This window comes from Aquarana catesbeiana, linkage group LG03, assembly GCF_042186555.1.
Source record: "Aquarana catesbeiana isolate 2022-GZ linkage group LG03, ASM4218655v1, whole genome shotgun sequence".
NCBI lineage: Eukaryota > Metazoa > Chordata > Amphibia > Anura > Ranidae > Aquarana > Aquarana catesbeiana.
The window spans coordinates 681,820,085-681,840,054 of record NC_133326.1 but is presented as its reverse complement, the minus strand read 5'-3'; the positions used below and the strand labels follow the sequence as shown (position 1 = coordinate 681,840,054).

General features: G+C 46.7%; 1 long non-coding RNA gene across 2 annotated transcripts in view; it reads right to left on the bottom strand.

Annotated features, from left to right (window-relative positions):
• LOC141133525 (uncharacterized) overlaps nucleotides 1-19,970 on the bottom strand; it is a 101,466-nt gene that overhangs the window by 12,755 nt on the left and 68,741 nt on the right. The window contains exons 3-5 of one of the 2 annotated variants that reach the window (XR_012243090.1): nucleotides 14,693-14,796; nucleotides 14,244-14,364; nucleotides 6,065-6,503 (exon numbers count right to left, since the gene is read on the bottom strand). This is a non-coding gene — a long non-coding RNA (uncharacterized lncRNA). Of the gene's footprint in view, nucleotides 1-6,064; nucleotides 6,504-14,243; nucleotides 14,365-14,692; nucleotides 14,797-19,970 lie in introns of those variants that run through there. The other variant, XR_012243089.1, reaches the window with a different exon arrangement.

Sequence of the window (19,970 nt, the reverse complement as noted above, 5' to 3'; positions counted from 1 at the left end):
CTACAAAGTATTGACTCGGGGGCTGAATACAAATGTACCCCACACTTTTCACATATTTATTTGTAAACAATTTTGAAAAAAAATAATTTTCCTTCCACTTCACAATTATGTGCCACTTTGTGTTGGTCTATCACATAAAATCCTAATAAAATAAATTTACATTTTTGGTTGCAACATGACAAAATGTGGAAAATTTCAAGGGGTATGAATACTTTTTCAAAACACTGTATGTAGCTGGTAGGACAGTATGAGAAGGAAGGCCAGTATGTACTAGACAGGGCCTTATTCAGAAGTCAAGGGCCCTGGCCCAGGGAGGAGAAATGGAGGGAAGCCTCTTATTCCATGTCTGGAGATGAAGACCCCATGCAGCTGCCATCCACCTCTGCTCCTGGTCACCATCTCCTCAAATTCAGTCACAGTAAAGTAGACAAATAGAGAAGTAGGGGCGCCCACACCCCCGCTTTTGTCACTCAAAAAATCCCCCCCCCTTAATGTCAATCTGCACAACCAGGGCATGCTCACCAGGACCATCCTGGTTTTTAGTTAAATGTCCCGCCTCAGCAGTATCCTAGTAACACAGCATGAAATGAGCGAACCATGCTGCACATCATTCCTGGTAAGCACTCTGTTTTGCCCACCTCTGGCCTGCATTATCTGTACAGTGGAGGAAGTGGCAGGGCTTCTTTCCTGGGCAGGGACCGAGGAGTGCCTGTATAATGCAAGCATGTGACATTGTGGCCAATCTTCCCCATGCTGCAGCTATAACAGGGACAATCTTCCCCATGCTGCATCTAGAACAGGGAAATCTTTCCCCATGCTGCATCTAGAACAGGGACAATCTACCCCATGCTGCATCTAGAACAGGGACAATCTACCCCATGCTGCATCTAGAACAGAGGCAATCTTCTCCATGCTGCATCTAGAACAGGGACAATCTTATCCATGCTGCATCTAGAACAGGGACAATCTTCTCCATGCTGCATCTAGAATAGGGACAATCTTCTCCATGCTGCATCTAGAACAGGGACAATCTTCCCCATGCTGCATCTAGAATAGGGACAATCTTCTCCATGCTGCATCTTAAACAGGGGCGATCTTCTCCATGCTGCAATCTGTGGATGCTTGTGTAAGGAGGAAGTCTTACGGTTATATATACTTAATTATAGGATGGAATTCACCTCGTCGATCCAATGACATGTTGTAGATGGTTGGAGAAAGAACCAATATTGTGTGATCATTTTCCCGGACAAGTACAGGGTTCTAGTTACCGCGATCTCCAGATGAGGATGGTCAAAGACGAGCTCCAAAATTCCCACCTGTTCTGTCCCACCTATATGGCATTCTTCTGTGGTTGCATAGAACTGTATCTGGTTACTATTCTGACGTCTACTGGTGGTTTAGGGCAACTATAACGTGTTTACTTATTTTATATGGTATCTCCCTCTGTTATCCCCTCATGTGTAGTGTTTGTTAGTTTATTTCTACACAGACTCTTCCCTGTTCTTTCCATGTTCCCTCGGTCATTGTTAGCTCTTCAAGTGTCTTATGACACTTCAAACAACTAAAAAATTCCTCTGTACTGCACTTATCTGAAGTAAAACTGCATTGGACTCAACTCCGGTGTCTTACTGATGAGGGATGAATTCAAGGCTCGGACTGAACTTCTGACATCTTTGCCTTCATTCAAATGCTAGACTTTTTGCTCATTCGCTACTATATCTGACAGCTTCCTCTCAGGTCTGGTATAGATTTAGGGGTGGACCCCATCTCTTTTTTTTCTTGTTTTTGAGTGTGTGGGGGAGGTTCCCATTGACATCTGTACTAGACCCGCAGTTTTTTGTTTTTTTCTTAGTATGCACAAGGCACGAGTCCATTTACACCCGCTTGTCCATAGGGATGCATGAACCTTCCGATCAGGTCCCTCTGAAAAGCTGACAGGTGCACCTGATCAGATTGCCCATATGAAAGCGGCCTTAGAATTTCATTCTTTAGATGAAAATCAAGAAAAAAAAATGTACAACTTCATTCTTCAACATTTCGGCTCACTATGGCCACAAATGATCGCTGATTTATCTCCATCAACTCTGATAAAATCAGGGAAGTTTCATTGCAGGTCTGAGAACTACATTAAAGAACCATACAAAGTGTGCTATTGGTGTGGTTGGTGGACATGGTGACAGGTAGGTGTTTGAAAAGCACGTGGTTTATTGTGACTCACTCCTTCTATCTTACCACATTGGTTTCATTTGCAGCTCTTGACATTTGATCATCTGACATCTGAGCCTCCAATTAAGCTGTTCTCTGCCTAGGCAGCTGGTAAATATATAAGGGTTGATTTACTAAAGACAGATAGACTGAGCACTTTTGCAAGTGCAGTTGCCCCAGAGGTTAGTAAATTAGGTATAGCTCTGCTGACTTCCATCAACCAATCTTGTCCAAACAAAAATGCTTTTTTTTTTTTTTCTCCTTGCTTGTGATTTGGTATTCTTTGTAAAGTGAAGCTTTACCTCATTTACTAAACTCTGGAGCAACTGCACAGCCCCTTTGCCTTTAGTAAATCAACCGCATAGCTGTCACGGGTACTGCTCTATTAAGGAACACTTGTCTTATTAGTAGTAACAGATGTCCTCCTGCTCCACCAGCCCAGTCCTCCCCTGGTCACAATCATTGACAGGTGATCATTGCTGCCTGTGTCCCCACTTAGAGATTTCCCCCTACATCCTGCCCTGGTGACACCTAGGGGTTTATTTACTAAAGGCAAATCCCTTGTTCACTGCAAGTGCACTTCAAAGTGCAGTCTCTGTAGATCTGAGGGGGACATGCAAGGAAAATAAAAAAACAGCATTAATTTTGCTTGCACATTATTGGATGATAGAAATCAGCAGAGCTTGCACTCAGATCTACAGCGACTGCACTTCCAAGTTCACTTGTAGTGCACAGTGGATCTGCCTTCAGTAAATCAACTCCATGGTGATACTGTAAACAGGGATTGTAAATGAGGTAACATTTCCCCATTAAAATCTTACTATATGCCTGGCTTCTCTATCATTAAATAAAAGACAAATTATATTATTATGCATTTTTAATGTTCCCACCACCCAGGAGCTTATATCTAGGGACCCCCCCTACCAAATTTTCTTATTGTTGTAGCGCACACTCATAGGTTTTGGCTTTCATAAACTTGAGGGTGCATCTCATATCTGAAATCCCATGACAGTGAAACAGACAATTGTAAATCATTTTCAACTTTATTAATGGTTAGTACAAACAGAGAAACGCATTCAACAATCAACTGTGACATCCCAATATTGACATTTGAACAGCAACAGAAATGTGACATAGTGGTTCACTCTTCCCCATCTTGCCAAGTCTCTGGTGCCAAACCTGCAGCCCTTTGGTATAGGATGTGCGGCCCTTCGGACCTCAGCAGTGGAATCCTTGATTATGGTAATAGCATTGATGTCTACTATGAGTTGATATGTCTAAACAGCGCTTGCTAAATATACCAACTTAATCAAAACATATAAAGTAAAACATGAAAAAAAACAGTCCATAGTGTCAGCCAAATAAAGTAAATGTGAAAAAAAAGTCCACTTAAATGTGTACAACACCCGTGTACTTATAGTTACATAGTAGGCGAGGTTGAAAAAAGACCATCAAGTCCAACCTATGTGTGATTATGTGTCAGTATAAAGTGAAAGAATAAAAAACAAAATCCATAATGTCAACAAAATGAAAAAAATTTGAGAAAAAGTCCTCTTGGGTGTTCACAGCACTCGTGTTTCGTTCACCTTTGCCCACCTAAGAGACTTGTGCTGTTCCACCTCGAGCTCATGTGACACACACCGCACACCTGACTCCAATGACCCTCCTACTGTACAGTAGAGAGGAGTCACTATCACATTGTAGATCACCGTAGGGCCTTTCCAAACTTCCTAGAGGCTTCTGGCTTGGATTTGATCCCCTCCTGTGGGAGGTCTCCTATGCATCTCCACTTGGTTCAGTAGGCAATGGATGAGCATAAAAAAGGAGAGAGGACGCCTCTCATAGAGTAAAAGTTTTTGTATTAAAAATTGATTAAGCAAACACATACGTAATATATATCAAATGAAAGAATAAGGTGTCAAGTGTGTTCATAAGTGAAAAACAATGGATGATGAGAAACATATACAATGTCATTGGTGTACAACACTGCAAAGTGAATCAAATACCGTATTTATTGGCGTATAACACGCACTTTTTTTACCCTGAAAATAGAGGAGAAAATGTGCCTGCGTGTTTTTTTTTTACCAACGGGGGGCGGGGATCGGGCGGTTCGCCCCGGGTGCCACTGATTGGGAGGGTGTCAGGCCGACCGCCCCGCCTCTCCTGGCTGTGGGACAGCGCTGCCAGTATACTTTAAAGTTCAGAAAATATTACTGCCAGCCCTTTATCATATACCGCTCTTCCTGTGTCACTCTCAATGTAAATCTAAGCCTCTAAATTCATCAATTAAACGCCGCTCGTTGTGGCCGTTCTCCTCCTCGAGTGTAGCTTTTGATTGGAGGAGAGCGGTCACGGACCATCAATAAAAGAGATTAGAGCAGTCACATGACCGGGTCCGGCGTTAATGGAGGTATTTAGAAGCTTTGATTTGCAATGAAAGTGACACAGGAGGAGCAGTGCATGAGAAGGGGCTGACACTGACATTTTCTCAACTTTAGAGTATGCGGGCAGCACTGTCCCAGGAGACTGGGGGCCTCCTGGCAGTGCGGGGGGGGGGGTTTAATGAAAGGGGTCTGTGTGTTGTGCAGGGGGTCTGTGTGTTGTGCAGGGGGGTCTGTGTGTTGTGCAGGGGGGTCTGTGTGTTGTGCAGGGGGGTCTGTGTGTTGTGCAGGGGGGTCTGTGTGTTGTGCAGGGGGGTCTGTGTATTGTGCAGGGGGGTCTGTGTGTTGTGCAGGGGGGTCTGTGTGTTGTGCAGGGGGGTCTGTGTGTTGTGCAGGGGGGTCTGTGTGTTGTGCAGGGGGGTCTGTGTGTTGTGCAGGGGGTCTATGTGTTGTGCAGGGGGTCTGTGTGTTGTGCAGGGGGGTCTGTGTGTTGTGTAGGGGGTCTGTGTGTTGTGCAGGGGGTCTGTGTGTTGTGCAGGGGGTCTGTGTGTTGTGCAGGGGGCTGTGTAATATGCCAGGGGACTGTGGAAAGTTTTTTGACATTTTCTCAACTTTAGAGTATGCGGGCAGCACTGTCCCAGGAGACTGGGGGCCTCCTGGCAGTGCGGGGGGGGGTTTAATGAAAGGGGTCTGTGTGTTGTGCAGGGGGTCTGTGTGTTGTGCAGGGGGGTCTGTGTGTTGTGCAGGGGGGTCTGTGTGTTGTGCAGGGGGGTCTGTGTGTTGTGCAGGGGGGTCTGTGTGTTGTGCAGGGGGGTCTGTGTGTTGTGCAGGGGGGTCTGTGTATTGTGCAGGGGGGTCTGTGTGTTGTGCAGGGGGGTCTGTGTGTTGTGCAGGGGGGTCTGTGTGTTGTGCAGGGGGGTCTGTGTGTTGTGCAGGGGGGTCTGTGTGTTGTGCAGGGGGTCTATGTGTTGTGCAGGGGGTCTGTGTGTTGTGCAGGGGGGTCTGTGTGTTGTGTAGGGGGTCTGTGTGTTGTGCAGGGGGTCTGTGTGTTGTGCAGGGGGTCTGTGTGTTGTGCAGGGGGCTGTGTAATATGCCAGGGGACTGTGGAAAGTTTTTTGACATTTTCTCAACTTTAGAGTATGCGGGCAGCACTGTCCCAGGTGACTGGGGGTCTCCTGGGAGTGCGGGGGGGGGGGCTTTATAATTAAAGGGGTCTGTGTGTTGTGCAGGGGGGGCTGTGTGTTGTGCAGGGGGGGCTGTGTGTTGTGCAGGGGGGGCTGTGTTGTGCAGGGGGGGGGCTGTGTGTTGTGCAGGGGGGGGGGCTGTGTGTTGTGCAGGGGGGGGGGCTGTGTGTTGTGCAGGGGGGGATGTGTGTTGTGCAGGGGGGGGGGCTGTGTGTTGTGCAGGGGGGGATGTGTGTTGTGCAGGGGGGGGGCTGTGTGTTGTGCAGGGGGGGATGTGTGTTGTGCAGGGGGGGATGTGTGTTGTGCAGGGGGGGCTGTGTGTTGTGCAGGGGGGGATGTGTGTTGTGCAGGGGGGGATGTGTGTTGTGCAGGGGGGGCTGTGTGTTGTGCAGGGGGGGCTGTGTGTTGTGCAGGGGGGGCTGTGACTTGTGCGGGGGGCAGTTTTTCCCTGAATCTTCCCTCTTAAAGTTAAGGTGTGTGTTATACGCCGATAAATACGGCATTTAATAACCATTTAGCAAGCTTGGAGTCCATGTGTGATAATAATCCCAACACCAGAAAACCGTTTGCTCTTAAGTGTAGACTTCTAGTTCTTCCACCACGAGTGCTTAATGGGAAGGTGGCAACTCACCAAAGGTGTTTGAACCCTTTTTACCGGATGGTCACAATACGCATTTGGAACACCAAATTGATTCCACTGTCAGCACCACTCCAATGGCCCCTCAGGATGAAGCTAGGATGTGAAAAATGATTCCAGAGGAAACAGGTTAAAGTCTCATAGTGTAGTATTTCTATTGAAAGTTTAAATGCAATAACAGAAGAGGTTGCACTGACCTGTAAAAGTGCCTTGTTTTGGCACTAGGTGTAAACAGTGTGTGCAGATATGGCTATTCCTCCAGCGGTGGCGTGCAATGCACATCTTGCTCTGGATAGTATCAAACGGGACCCAAGACGTGGATTTGCAATGGTTTTTCAAACACAATTTTTTGGGAAAAACGTCACTTTAACCACTTCAGCCCCGGAAGACATTTTTTTTACCAAAATCGCAATAAGCGTATATTGATTGGTTTGTGCAAAAGTTATAGCGCCTACAAAATAGGGATAGATTTATGGAATTTTTATAATTCTTTTTTTTACTAGTAATGGCGTCGATCTGCGATTTTTATCGGGACTGCGACTTGCGGCGGACAGATCGGACACTTTTTTGGGACCATTGACATTTATACAGCAACCAAGGCTAAAAATAGCCACTGATCACTGTATAAATGTTACTGGCAGGGAAAGGGTTGACACTAGGGGGCGATCAAGGGGTTAAATGTGTTCCCTGTGTGTGTTCTAACTGTAGGGGGGATGGGACTGCCTGGGGGAGGAGACAGATCAGTGTTCCTACATACTAGGAACACACGATCGGTCTCCTCTCCCCTACCAGGACGTGGATTTGTGTGTTTACACCCAGATCCACGTTCTGACTTTGTCAGAAGCGATCGTGGGTGCCTGCGGACAACGCGGCTGCCGTGCACGTGCATCAGCTCCTCAGTACCGCAGCAGGCACCCCCTATACCCCTTAAAGTGGCCGTTGTACAGGTATGGCCATTCGCGCAGGGGAGCCATTCTGCTGCCGTTTGACGGCGGGCGGTCGGCAAGTGGTTAATGAATTTTAATGCAAAAAAACACAATGTATAACCCATTTTTTTAGTAAGCTATAAAAGCTGATGTTATGCCGAGTAAATAGCCACCTAACATGTCATGCTTTGAAACTGCATGGAATGGCAACAAACTGCGATACTTAACCACTTCTCGCCAAACAGCAATAAGACGTGCGCAAAGTGGTTCAGTTATCCTGACTGGAGGTCATATGACGCGAAGCAGGATAACCTGTGATCGTGGAGGCTCGCAGCGTGGCGATCGATAGTGTGGCATGTCAGTCTGACACACCGCATATCCGATCTGGGTAAAGAGCCTCTGACGGAAAATCTTTACCACGTGATCCAATCACAGCTGATCATAGTGAAAACAGGAAGAGCCATTTATTGGCTTTTCCTCCACTCGCGTCTGACAGACGTGAGTAGAGGAGAGCCGATCGGCTGCTCTCCTTTTAATCGGGGGGGGGGGGGTCTGCTTTGATTATCAGTGCAGCCCTCGAGGATGCCTACCCAGGACCACCAGGGATGCCCACCCAGGGCCACAAGGTATGCCCTTTAGAGGTGCCAATCCGTGCCCATTGTTGATGCCAATCAGTGCCCAGCAGTAATGCCTGCCAGTGCCTCATCAGTGCCCACCAGTGCCACCTATCAGTGCCCATCAGGGCTGCATATTAGTGCCTCAGTGCCACCTCACCAGTGCCCATTAGTACCACGTTATCAGTGCAGCCTCATCAGTGAAGGAGAAAAAGGACTTATTTACAAAAATAAAGAAAAACTTTTTTTTCTCTCAAAATTTTCGGTCTTTTTTTTTTTTGTTTAGCAGAAAAATAAAAACCCCAGTGGTGATCAAATACCACCAAAAGAAAGCTCTATTTGTGGGAACAAAATGATAAACATCTAGTTTGGGTAGTGTTGAAGGGGTAAAAGTGCCCGGTAATGAAGTGGTTAAAGGCTTGTTTTTTTTTTTTAAAAAACACGTCATACTTACCTGGTCTGGACAGCGGTTTTGCACAGAGCAGCCCAGATCCTCCTCTTTTTGGGTCCCCTGTGGGTGCTCCTGGCCCCTCCCTCCTGCCACCAAAGCACTGTGGGGGCACCCAAGCAAGCTTGGCCCTGAGCCACTGCTCTGCATGTCCATTCACACACAGAGCTTCAGCTTGGCCCCGCCCCCTCTCTCTCCTCACTGGCTGTGATCGAAAGCAGAGGGAGCCAATGCCTCCTGCATACTACTTGATGGCGATGGGGCTCATGTAAGTATTAAGGGGGCTGCTGCACAAAGAACATTTTTTGAGCCTTTAGAACCACTTTAACCACTTTCCAAACACAATATGAATATATACATTGCGGTTTGCAAATGGTTTACCTGGGGTATGGCTGAAGAGGTCAGTCATAACGCTGGTATCATTTTTTTTTTTTTTAGCCGGAGGCTGGCTTTCATATGAAAGGGATCCAAGCGGCTCAGTAGCCATTGGATCACTTTCCAAAGTGGTGGGAGGGGACATCCCCCTCCCACTTCTCGCCGTTTTTGTATCAAGTTACCGTTTCCATCGGTGTACCCAGGGCCGGCCCTACCACAGGTCCCGGTGGGTCCATGAGACACAGGCGGTACTTTAAGAGGGGCAGCAACAGGGGCGCCCTGCCAGAGGACCCGAGGCTCCCTCCCTCTAGCACAGGGGTAGGCAACCCCCGGCACGGGTGTCGCAAGCTTCTTTTGCCGGCACTTGACTCCCTCCCCATCAGCAGAGCCGTGCAGGGAAGTGTCGGTGAGACACTAATGCATTTCAATTTCAGAATTCCCCACACCTGCACTGAGGGGGGAGGCACTACGCCCCCACACATTGTAAAAGATGGGAAACATTGTTTGGTTCTCTAACTTTGCTGTAGCTGTGATAGTCAGCTTTTGTGATGGGGAAGAGATTGGGTGCAGTTCTGCTGGGGGGGGGGGGGGGGGGCGGTCCTTGTCTCCAGGAGGAGGACTGTCATTGGCCACTGTTAAAGCCAATCACAGTCCTGCTAGCCCCGCCCACCATCTGGAGGAAGACGACTCGCTTGGTTGCCACTACCAATCTCAGATAGAAGGGATTTCACTGTCATTGAGAAAACCCCAGGTGAGACAGTTTGTGGAATTACTGTTAAGCTTCTGGGAACTTTGTTGAAATTTTTCCTGAACCTTTGTGTCACTTACTACTGAAGCCCTGAACTCTGTGTCCCTTTAAGCCACAGCCAGTATTCAGCGCAATGAAAATCACACCCAAATTTTCCTGCGGCGCAGAGCGCCACACTTTTTCTCAGCTGCGGGGCCCAACTTATGATCCTGCACACAGGCCCACTGCTTTCAGAAAATACCCCTGACCTGAGCTCATCATTGTGCATCCATTCCAGATGGGGCAGGGGAGCAGGGGGTACAGAGGTGGGGCAGGGGGTACAGAGGTGAGACAGATGTGCAGGAGTTACAGTGGCGGGGCAGATGAGAAAGCGGGTTACAGTGGTGGGGCAGATGAGAAAGCGGGTTACAGTGGTGGGGCAGATGAGAAAGCGGGTTAGAGTGGTGGGGCAGATGAGTTCAGTGTTAGGACAGATGAGGTGATTCAGTAGGGAGACAGAAGAGCATGGGTATACGTCGGCGGAGCGGATATGCAGGAAGGTACAGTGGTGGGGGAGATGAGAAAAGGGGTACATTGATGGGGCAGAAGACCAAGGGGGTACAGTGGTGGGGCAGATGTGCAGGAGGTACAGTAGTGGAAGGGATCAGAAGAGTGTTCAGCGGTGGGACAGATGAGAAGGGGGTACAGCGGTGGGACAGAAGAGCAGGGGGTACAGCGGCGGGACAGAAAAGCAGGCAGTACAGCGGTGGGACAGAAAAGCAGGGGGTTACATTGGTGGGGAAGAATAGCAGGGGGTTACATTGGTGGGGCAGAGGAGAAAGGAGGTACACTGGTGGGACAGATGAGCAGGAGGTACAGTGGTGGGGAAGATGTGCAGGGGGTACAGTAATGGGAGGTATCAGAAGGGGGTCCAGCGTGGGACAGATGAGCAGGGGAGGGTTACAGTGGTGGGGCAGATGAGCAGGGGGTTACAGTGGTGGGGCAGATGTGCAGGGGATTACAGTGGTGGGGCAGGAGAGCAGGGGGTTACAGTGGTGGGGCAGGAGAGCAGGGGGTAAAGAGGTGAGACAGATGTGCAGGATTTACATTGTTGGGGCAGATGAAAAAGCGGGTTACAGTGGTGGGGCAGATGAGAAAGCGGTTACAGTGGTGGGGCAGATGAGAAAGCGGGTTACAGTGGTGGGGCAGATGAGAAAGCGGGTTACAGTGGTGGGGCAGATGAGTTCAGTGTTAGGACAGATGAGAAGGTGATTCATTAGTGAGACAGAAGAGCATGGGGATATGTTGGTGGAGCAGATGTGCTGGGAGGTACAGTGGTGGGGCAGATGAGAAAAGGAGTACATTGATGGGGCAGAAGAGCAAGGGGGGTACAGTGGTGGGGCAGATGTGCAGGAGGTACAGTAGTGGGAGGGATCAGAAGGGGGTTCAGCGGTGGGACAGATGAGAAGGGGGTCACAGCGGTGGGACAGATGAGAAGGGGGTCACAGCGGTGGGACAGATGAGAAGGGGGTGTACAGCGGAGGGACAGAAGAGCGGGGGGGTACAGCAGTGGGACAAAAGAGCAGGGGGGTACAGCGGTGGGACAGAAGAGCAGGGGGGTACAGCGGTGAGACAGAAGAGCAGGGGGGTACAGCGGTGAGACAGAAGAGCAGGGGGGTACAGCGGTGAGACAGAAGAGCAGGGGGGTACAGCGGTGAGACAGAAGAGCAGGGGGGTACAGCGGTGAGACAGAAGAGCAGGGGGGTACAGCGGCGAGACAGAAGAGCAGGGGGGTACAGCGGCGAGACAGAAGAGCAGGGGGGTACAGCGGTGAGACAGAAGAGCAGGGGGGTACAGCGGTGGGACAGAAGAGCAGGGGGGTACAGCAGTGGGACAGAAGTGAAAGGAGATGCATTGGCGGGGCAGAAGTGCGGGGGGTTACAGTGGTGGGGCAGAAAATCAGGGGGTTCAGCGGTGGGACAGATGAGAGGGAGGGGTTAGAGTGGTGGGGCAGATGTGGGGGGGGGGTTACAGTTGTGGGGCAGATGAGCAGGGGGTTACAGTGGTGGGGCAGATGTGTGGAGGGTTACAGTGGTGGGGAAGATGTGCGGGGGGTTACAGTGGTGGGGAAAATGTGCGGGGGGTTACAGTGGTGGGGCAGATGTGCAGGGGGTTACAGTGGTGGGGCAGATGTGCAGGGGGTTATAGTGGTGGGGCAGATGTGCAGGGGGTTACAGTGGTGGGGCAGATGTGCAGGGGGGTTACAGTGGTGGGGCAGATGTGCAGGGGGGTTACAGTGGTGAGGCAGATGTGCAGGGGGGTTACAGTGGTGGGGCAGATGTGCAGGGGGGTTACAGTGGTGGGGCAGATGTGCAGGGGGGTTACAGTGGTGGGGCAGATGTGCAGGGGGTACAGTGGTGGGGCAGATGTGCAGGGGGTTACAGTGGTGGGGCAGATGTGCAGGGGGTTACAGTGGTGGGGCAGATGTGCAGGGAGGGTTACAGTAATGGGGCAGATGAGCAGGGGTGACAGTGATCTGAGGTGTGAAGGTGCACGAATTGAGGCTGATCTGAGGCGTGAGTGCAGGATGTTAATTTCTCACTACTCAAGTAGTTTACAGAATTTACTTTATAAAAATAATTTTTGTGATTGAGAGTGTGAAGTTTACATTTTTTTGTTATAAAATCGGCACGCTCAATTTCTTTGAAAACATTTTTTGGCACACTGTGCTCAAAAGGTTGCCTACCCCCTGCTCTAGCGTGCAATGTCATCCTTGCATCATGCTCTGCTCAACACCCCAGCCCCGCCCCACTCCCCAGCAGTACTGTGTACTGCTAAGTTGTACTGCTGGGGGGTGGAGCAGCTCTTCCGGTCCCAGAACAGGACAGGTTTCAATAGCAGGAGCACCAACAGCCACTGCAGTGCTGCTGTTGCCGCATGTTGCATCACTGAGCCTGGATAGGAGCGTAGTTGGTCGGTGGTGGTGAAGAGGAAGGGGGAAGCTTTTGTGGTGCTGCACAATTCATACAATGCCTTGAAAAAGTATTCATACTCCTTGAATCTTTTCACATGTTGTCATGTTACAACCAGAAACGTAAATGTATTTTATTGGGATTTTAAGTGATAGACCAACACGAAGTGGCACATAATTGTGAAGTGAAAAGAAAATGATAAATGGTTTTCCAATTTTTTTTTTTACAAACAAATATCTGAAAAGTGTGGGGTGCATTTGTATTCAGCCCCCTTTACTCTGATACCCTTAACTAAAATCTAGTGGAACCAATTGCCTTAAGAAGTCACCTAATTAGTAAACAGAGTCCACCTGTGTGTAATTTAATCTCAGTATTAATACAGCTGTCCTGTGAAGCCCTCAGAGGTTTGTTAGAGAACCTTAGTGAACAAACAGTATCATGAAAGCCAAGGAACACACCAGACAGGTCAGGGATAAAGTTGTGGAGAAGTTTAAAGCAGGGTTAGGTTATAAAAAAAATATCCCAAGTTTTAAACATCTCATGGAGCTCTGTTTAATCCATCATCCGAAAATGAAGAGTATGGCACAACTGCAAACCTACTAAGACATGGCCGTCCACCTAAACTGACAGGCTGGGCAAGGAGGGCATTAAATCAGAGAAGCAGCCAAGAGGTCCATGGTAACTGTGGAGGAGCTGCAGAGATCCACAGCTCAGGTGGGAGAATCTGTCCACAGGACAACTATTAGTCGTGCACTCCACAAATCTGGTCTTTATGGAAGAGTGACGAGAAGAAAGCCATTGTTGAAAGAAAGCCATAAGAAGTCCCGTTTGCAGTTTGCGAGAAGCCATGTGGGGGACACAGCAAACGTGGAAAATGCGGCTCTTGTCTGATGAGACCAAAATTTTACTTTTTCGCCTAAAAGAAAAACGCTATGTATGGCAGAAAACAAACACTGCACATCACCCTGAACACACCATCCCCACTGTGAAACCTGGTGGTGGCAGCATCATGTTGTGGGAATGCTTTTCTTCAGCAGGGAAGCTGGTCAGAGTTGATGGGAAGGTGGATGGAGCCAAATTCAGGACAATCTTAGAAGAAAACCTCTTAGAGTCTGCAAAAGACTTGAGACTGGGGTGGAGGTTCACCTTCCAGCAGGACAACGACCCAAAACATACAGCCAGAGCTACAATGGAATGGTTTAGATCAAAGCATATTCATGTGTTAGAATGGCCCAGTCAAAGTCCAAACCTAAATCCAATTGAGAATATGTGGCAAGACTTGAAAATTGCTGTTCACAGACGCTCTCCATCCAATCTGACAGAGCTTGAGATATTTTGCAAAGAAGAATGGGCAAAAATGTCCCTCTCTAGATGTACAAAGCTGGTAGAGACATCCCCAAAAAGACTTGCAGCTGTAATTGCAGTGAAAGGTGGTTCTACAAAGTATTGACTCAGGGGGGCTGAATACAAAATGTACCCCACACTTTTCACATATTTATTTGTAAAAAGATTTGAAAACCATTTATCATTTTCCTTCCACTTCACAATTATGTGCCACTTTGTGTTGGTCTATCACATAAAATCCCAATAAAATAAGTTTACGTTTTTGGTTGTAACATGACAACATGGCATCAGGGACCTGGGTGGTTGCAGCAGCTCTCAGGTAACAGGTTATGTAGATCTGAATTGGGAAGTAGTAAATGGATTGGAAATAATTTGTGTTATTGGTTCTTACAAGGCACCCACCTGTTGCAACAATTCAATTAGTACTCACCAGAGAGGCATCATTTCCTAGGAATCGGAAAGCATCCACTGTGAACTGTAGCTTGTCTGGCTCAACCCTTGGGGTGTGGAAGGCTGAAGAGGAGTCATCTTGAATTCCATCTATTAGACACCTGTAAAGACTGGTCAGTTAGAGTAAGGTCATTATAGCGACCCTTCCCCTAACCACCCCTGGAAGAACATATCCATTGTAGGCAATGATGTCATAACTAGGAGCAGAGGTGGGGTCAGGCGATATGGTGGCCACACATTGGTCAATATACAGGATCAGTCAAACATGGTGTGTCGGAGTGTCCACAGAGGCCTCTATGTAGAGGATATCACCAAGCTGATAGATGGGAGAACTTCTAGGGCCACTCCAGTTCTCTATAGACAAAACAGGGGTCTAGATGGTAAAAGTTCTAGCAAAAATCCCCCCCCCCCCAATTTTACACAACTCACCAGTCATTAGCCTCATGGCGAAGGACAGCCTCTCTTCTAAGGACACTGTGCTGCTGAATGGAACCCATGTTGGTTCAATGGCCTTGCTGCTCACATTGGCATGCCTATACAGAGGACAGAATTGAGGGACAATAAATGAGCTGGAGGAGCAATCATGTTACATTTCAGAGATCCATATTAACCATTTTAATGGCAAGTACTACTTCTAAAAAAAATCAGAACAGCAGTATGGTAGCTGCCATTGTCATCTTGTTAGTTGCAGATTGTCCTCATGATAAATGACAATCCAGCAAGTTACTGTTACTGACATAGTATGAAGGATGGTAGTCAAGACTGGCTTCTTTTGCTGGGCAGCAACTCACAAGATGGTGATGCCAGGTTCACTACAACATCCCTAAAGCCCGTGGCCTCCACATTTAAGTGAGCAATAGCATCCATAATATTTGTCCCCAGATTCCCTTAATACCTAGTTTTCAGAGTAGAATTGACAGCATGATCCCTCTTACAACAATGAACTTGTGGCTAGATTCCAGATGGATAACTCAACACTACCATCTTTACCATGGGGGTCTAAAGCTATGAGGAGACTTGTGGTGGGTGCACAGAACTATATTGAAATTGAAGTTCAGTAATGCACTGCAAGGAGGACATCCCAACCAGGAACACCAACAGATGGACAGCAAGTAGTAGCTGTAGGTCTCAGGTGTGCCGACAGCATGTGTCTCTAGGGGAATTCAGCCTGGCCAGGCCATACCCAAGTGGGAATGGGGTTCCAGCATGAAAGGGGTGTAACTGCACTTTGCCTATTTGTCTGAGACCTGATGCCAAGCACTGTCTGAGGTACAGGTAACCTGTCCCTATCCACACGTGAAATGCACACCAAACCCAGGAGCCAGGGTCTTAAATACACTGCCTGACCCAAGATGGCCACCAAATACACCAGCATCCAATTTGATGGTGCCTCTGACCTATACGACCAGAGGAACAAGATTCCCGATTTCCCCTGCATTGCCGCTATGGACGTGTGCCACCAGCAGTGGAGAAAATAGACCGCACCTGACTACAGACTTAAAGGTATCCTATGATAGTCAATGTTCATCCTCACCAACACTAGCAATAGAAGGCATTGGTAATCACAGCAGTAGAGGTGCTAGGTTGTAGTTAATGTAGTTCAGTTGTATTGTAACATCTGAATTGTGGTGCACTGCTTGCAGCAGTTTCATTGAGTGGGTGGGGGTTGTCATTCAAACTTTAATACTACATCCTCCATGCATCCGAGATCCTATCCTGTCATCACAAGGGAAGGCACAGAACATATAACAAAATGACCCTATAATACATCCTCCATGTGTCCATGATCCTGTCCTATCACAGGGGGAAGGCCCAGATTATAGAACACATTCTCCATGTGTCCATGACCCAGTCCTATCATCACAGGGCACAGATCATATAACACAATGACCCTATAATACATCCCCCATGTGTCCGTGATCCTGTCCTGTCATCACAGGGGAAGGCACAGATCATATAACACAATGACCCTATAATACATCCTCCATGTGTCCGGAACCCTGTCCTGTCAAAGGGCACAGATCATATAACACAATGACCCTATAATACACCCTCCATGTATTCAAAATTCAGATTTTAACTTGAAAACAACAAAATGTCAGAAATAAGCTTGGTACTTAAAAGTGGAAGTGAACCCTCCTATCGTTTTCAACCAAGGAAGCTGCTATCATGGCTTCTGTTTCATCCTCAACTGCCGTGACGCTGCACATGTGATCAGTTATGCCATTGGATGATTTGACAGTTTGGTTGAGCGCACGACCAATGTGACAGTTAGCATTCCCGGCATGCCAGAAATAAAACTGCTTTTTCAAACTGTTAAATTGATGGTTTATTTCCACTTTAAGTGGTTAAAGAACTTGTGTACTGTATACACAGTGCTATATCTTTTCTAAAACCTAAACAATGTATGTGGAAATACGTCACCACCTTCCATTTCTATCATATGGCTCATGTATAATCCAGTGATAAGTATACCTGGATGTACATTCTATGTACAGCATTAAATCTATAAGTAGGGAGAGACACAGAAATTATACAATATACTACACTGATTATATATATATATATATATATATATATCTATCTATCTATCTATCTATCTATCTATCTATACACACATATAGATAGATATATATATATAGATCTATCTATCTATAGATCTCTCTCTCTCTCTCTCTCTCTGAGCGACTCTCCTGACTATTGGACATATTATTGGAACGAACAGTTATTACAAAGCAAGAAAAGAAAACTTATTTTTCTATACAGCAGATAGAAGCAGAAAGGATGGCTAGGATAATTACCAGAGCAATGAGAATTAATTTACAGGAATTTGACTTCCATGACATTCTGGGAGCAGGGGCTTTTGGAAAGGTACTATATACATTATTAACCTAGAGGTGCACAATTAATTGTTAAGAAGTGAGATCACAATTATCTCCCCGATTATCGTGGCATAACATCATCTTTCACATTATACAAATAAAAATTAGGCTAACTTTACGGTTTCTTTTTTTTTTTTTTTTATTATTATTATTATTCATTAAAGTGTATTTTTTTTCCCAAAATTTGCAAAATTTGCAAATGCAAATTTGAAATACCGCTGTGTAAATATAGTGTGACATAAAATATTTGCAACAGACATTTTATTCTCTAGGGTCTCTGCTAAAATATAATGTTTGGGGGTTCTAAGTAATTTTCCAGGAAAAAATAATGATTTTAACTTAAAACCAACAAGTGTCATAAAAAGATTTAGTGTTTAAACTTTCCTTTGATCTAAAGAAACAATGTTTATATAAAGCTCAAAGGATGAGGAATGTTGTGACACTTTGCAGATTGATTTTTGTTGGATTTTCTGCACAAGCCACAGCTGTTAGAGAAAAAGAAAAACTTGGCAATCTGCCAAGAATCTCAAGCCACAGCTGAATGAGGGAAGTTTAACCACTTAAAGATAAAATCATCATTTTTTTTTCCCTAGAAAATTACTTAGAACCCCCCCAAACATATATATTTTTTTAGCAGAGACCCTAGAAAATATAATGGCGGTTGTTGCAATACTTTATGTCCCACTGTATTTGTGTAGCGGTCTTTCAAATGCAAATTAAAAAAAAAAAAAAAACACACTTTAAAAAATTATAGTTTTTTTTTTTTTTGTATGTTTGATTCATTACCTATATTTGGATACCGCATCGGACTGATGCTGCAGCGGTCTCCCGCCGTCTCTGCACTGAGAACCGAGCCACCGAACATCGTCGATGGCTCAGTTTTCACATTATTTGTGCGACTTGCATCGACATCTATAATTGAAGTGGCACTTAGTGGCAGTAAGTTGCAATAAAGTTGCACAGCATAGTCACACGATGCTGTGAACCGGGACTAAAAGTGATTGTTGGCCCAGGTTCACACTGACAGCAGGAATGAACTGAACTCGCACCATTTCATTCCCGCATGTCAGTCCCTACTTTGGGGGCGATTTCAGAGACATCTGTGTGGGTTGCTGCACAGATGTCTATGGAAATCGCACCCGGAAGTCGCTAAAAGTAGCACAGGAACTACTTTTGTGAATCGGCGTGGCGTCGCACCGTTCGGGCGGCACCATTGCCGGTAATTGCTGCCGATTTGGCATGCGATTTGATATGTTAAACCCCATGCCAAATCGCTCCAATGTGAACCTAGGCTGAAGGAAACATTTTTTACCTCCAGGACTTTTTTCTGACACTTTTATTCTCATGTAACAATCAATATTTAATTAGTAGAAAATGACTTGGAGCTTCCCAGAATTATATATTTTTCAAAGCAGAGGCCCTAGAAAATAAAATGGTTAGTGCTGCAATTTAAATAGTTTGCTTTACACACAGAGGGGAAAGAGATAATCAAAACACAGAACATGTGAATGTCTAATAATGGTGTTACTGCTACAGCACATGGAAAAGATGATGTACTAATTGTTCCTCTCCTATAGGTGTTGCTGGCAACCCACCGTGATAGTCTTTCACGGGTGGCAGTGAAGATGGTGGAGAAGAAGCCTCTGGTTAGAAACCCCACCTTCACCTTGATTGAAAGAGAAGTCCTGGAAATGGTGCAGAACAACCCATTCTGCGTCCAGGCCTACGCCACATTCCAGACAGAGGTAAGTCTATTGTTGGAAATTGTAATGTATAGAACATTAGGATATCTGCATTTCACTACTTGCCACCCAAGGATGTCCCTGTACGTCCTTCAGCTGCAGTAATTATACGGGGATGATGCCCGGGCATCAGCCAGTATCTTTATTTTGGCTGGGGATTCTCTTTTTTGTAAAAGCAATCCTAGCAGCTAATTAGTTGCAGGATCACTTTTACAGGCAGGGGGAGATGAAGGTGGTGTGTCCCCCCCCCCACCACCACCTTCTTGGGCTCGCCCGTCTAACATTCTTTGTGATGGCAATAAAAAAAAAAAAACTGTGTAAAAAAAAAATAAATAAAAAGAAACAAAACAAAGTTAAAAAAACTACCGTATTTATTGGCGTATAACAAGCGCCGGCGTATAACATGCACCCCAAGTTCAGGAGGGAATTTTAAGGGAAAAAAAACACATATAAATGCCCATCAATGCAGCCTTATCAGTGTCCATCTGCAGCCTTGCCCAGTGCCTTTGCAGCATTGCCCAGCCTCATTGCAGGCTGATTATTTAAAATTGTCGCCGATCTCCGCTGAATGTGAGCGGAGTGGACCGAGCGCCGCCGACATATTACACAAAGCCGAGTGTACTCAGCTTCTCTCGCAGTCCCGCCCCTATGATGGACATAACACAGGTCCAATGGCGGGACTGGGCGTGGCTGTGAGCGGAGCCGAGAGGAGCGGAGCCGAGTACACTCGACTATGTGTATGTTGGTGGCGCTCGATCCACTCCGCTCACAATCAGTGGAGATCGGCGTATAACACCCCTGATTTTAAGGGGAAAAAAGTGCGTGTTATATGCCGATAAATACGGTAATTTCTAAAGTGCCCCCCGTGCAAAAGGCAAACACATACGTAGGTGGCGTATGCATATGTTACCAGTGTTTGCACCACACACATGAGTGATCGCCACAAACGATATAGCCAGAGAAATAATTCTAGCACCTGACCTGCGATATAACTCTACACTGGTCACCCACAAAGGCTTTTGAGGCGTCACCTATTGAGATTTTTAGATATCGTAGTTTGGCGCTGTTCCACGGGTGTACGCA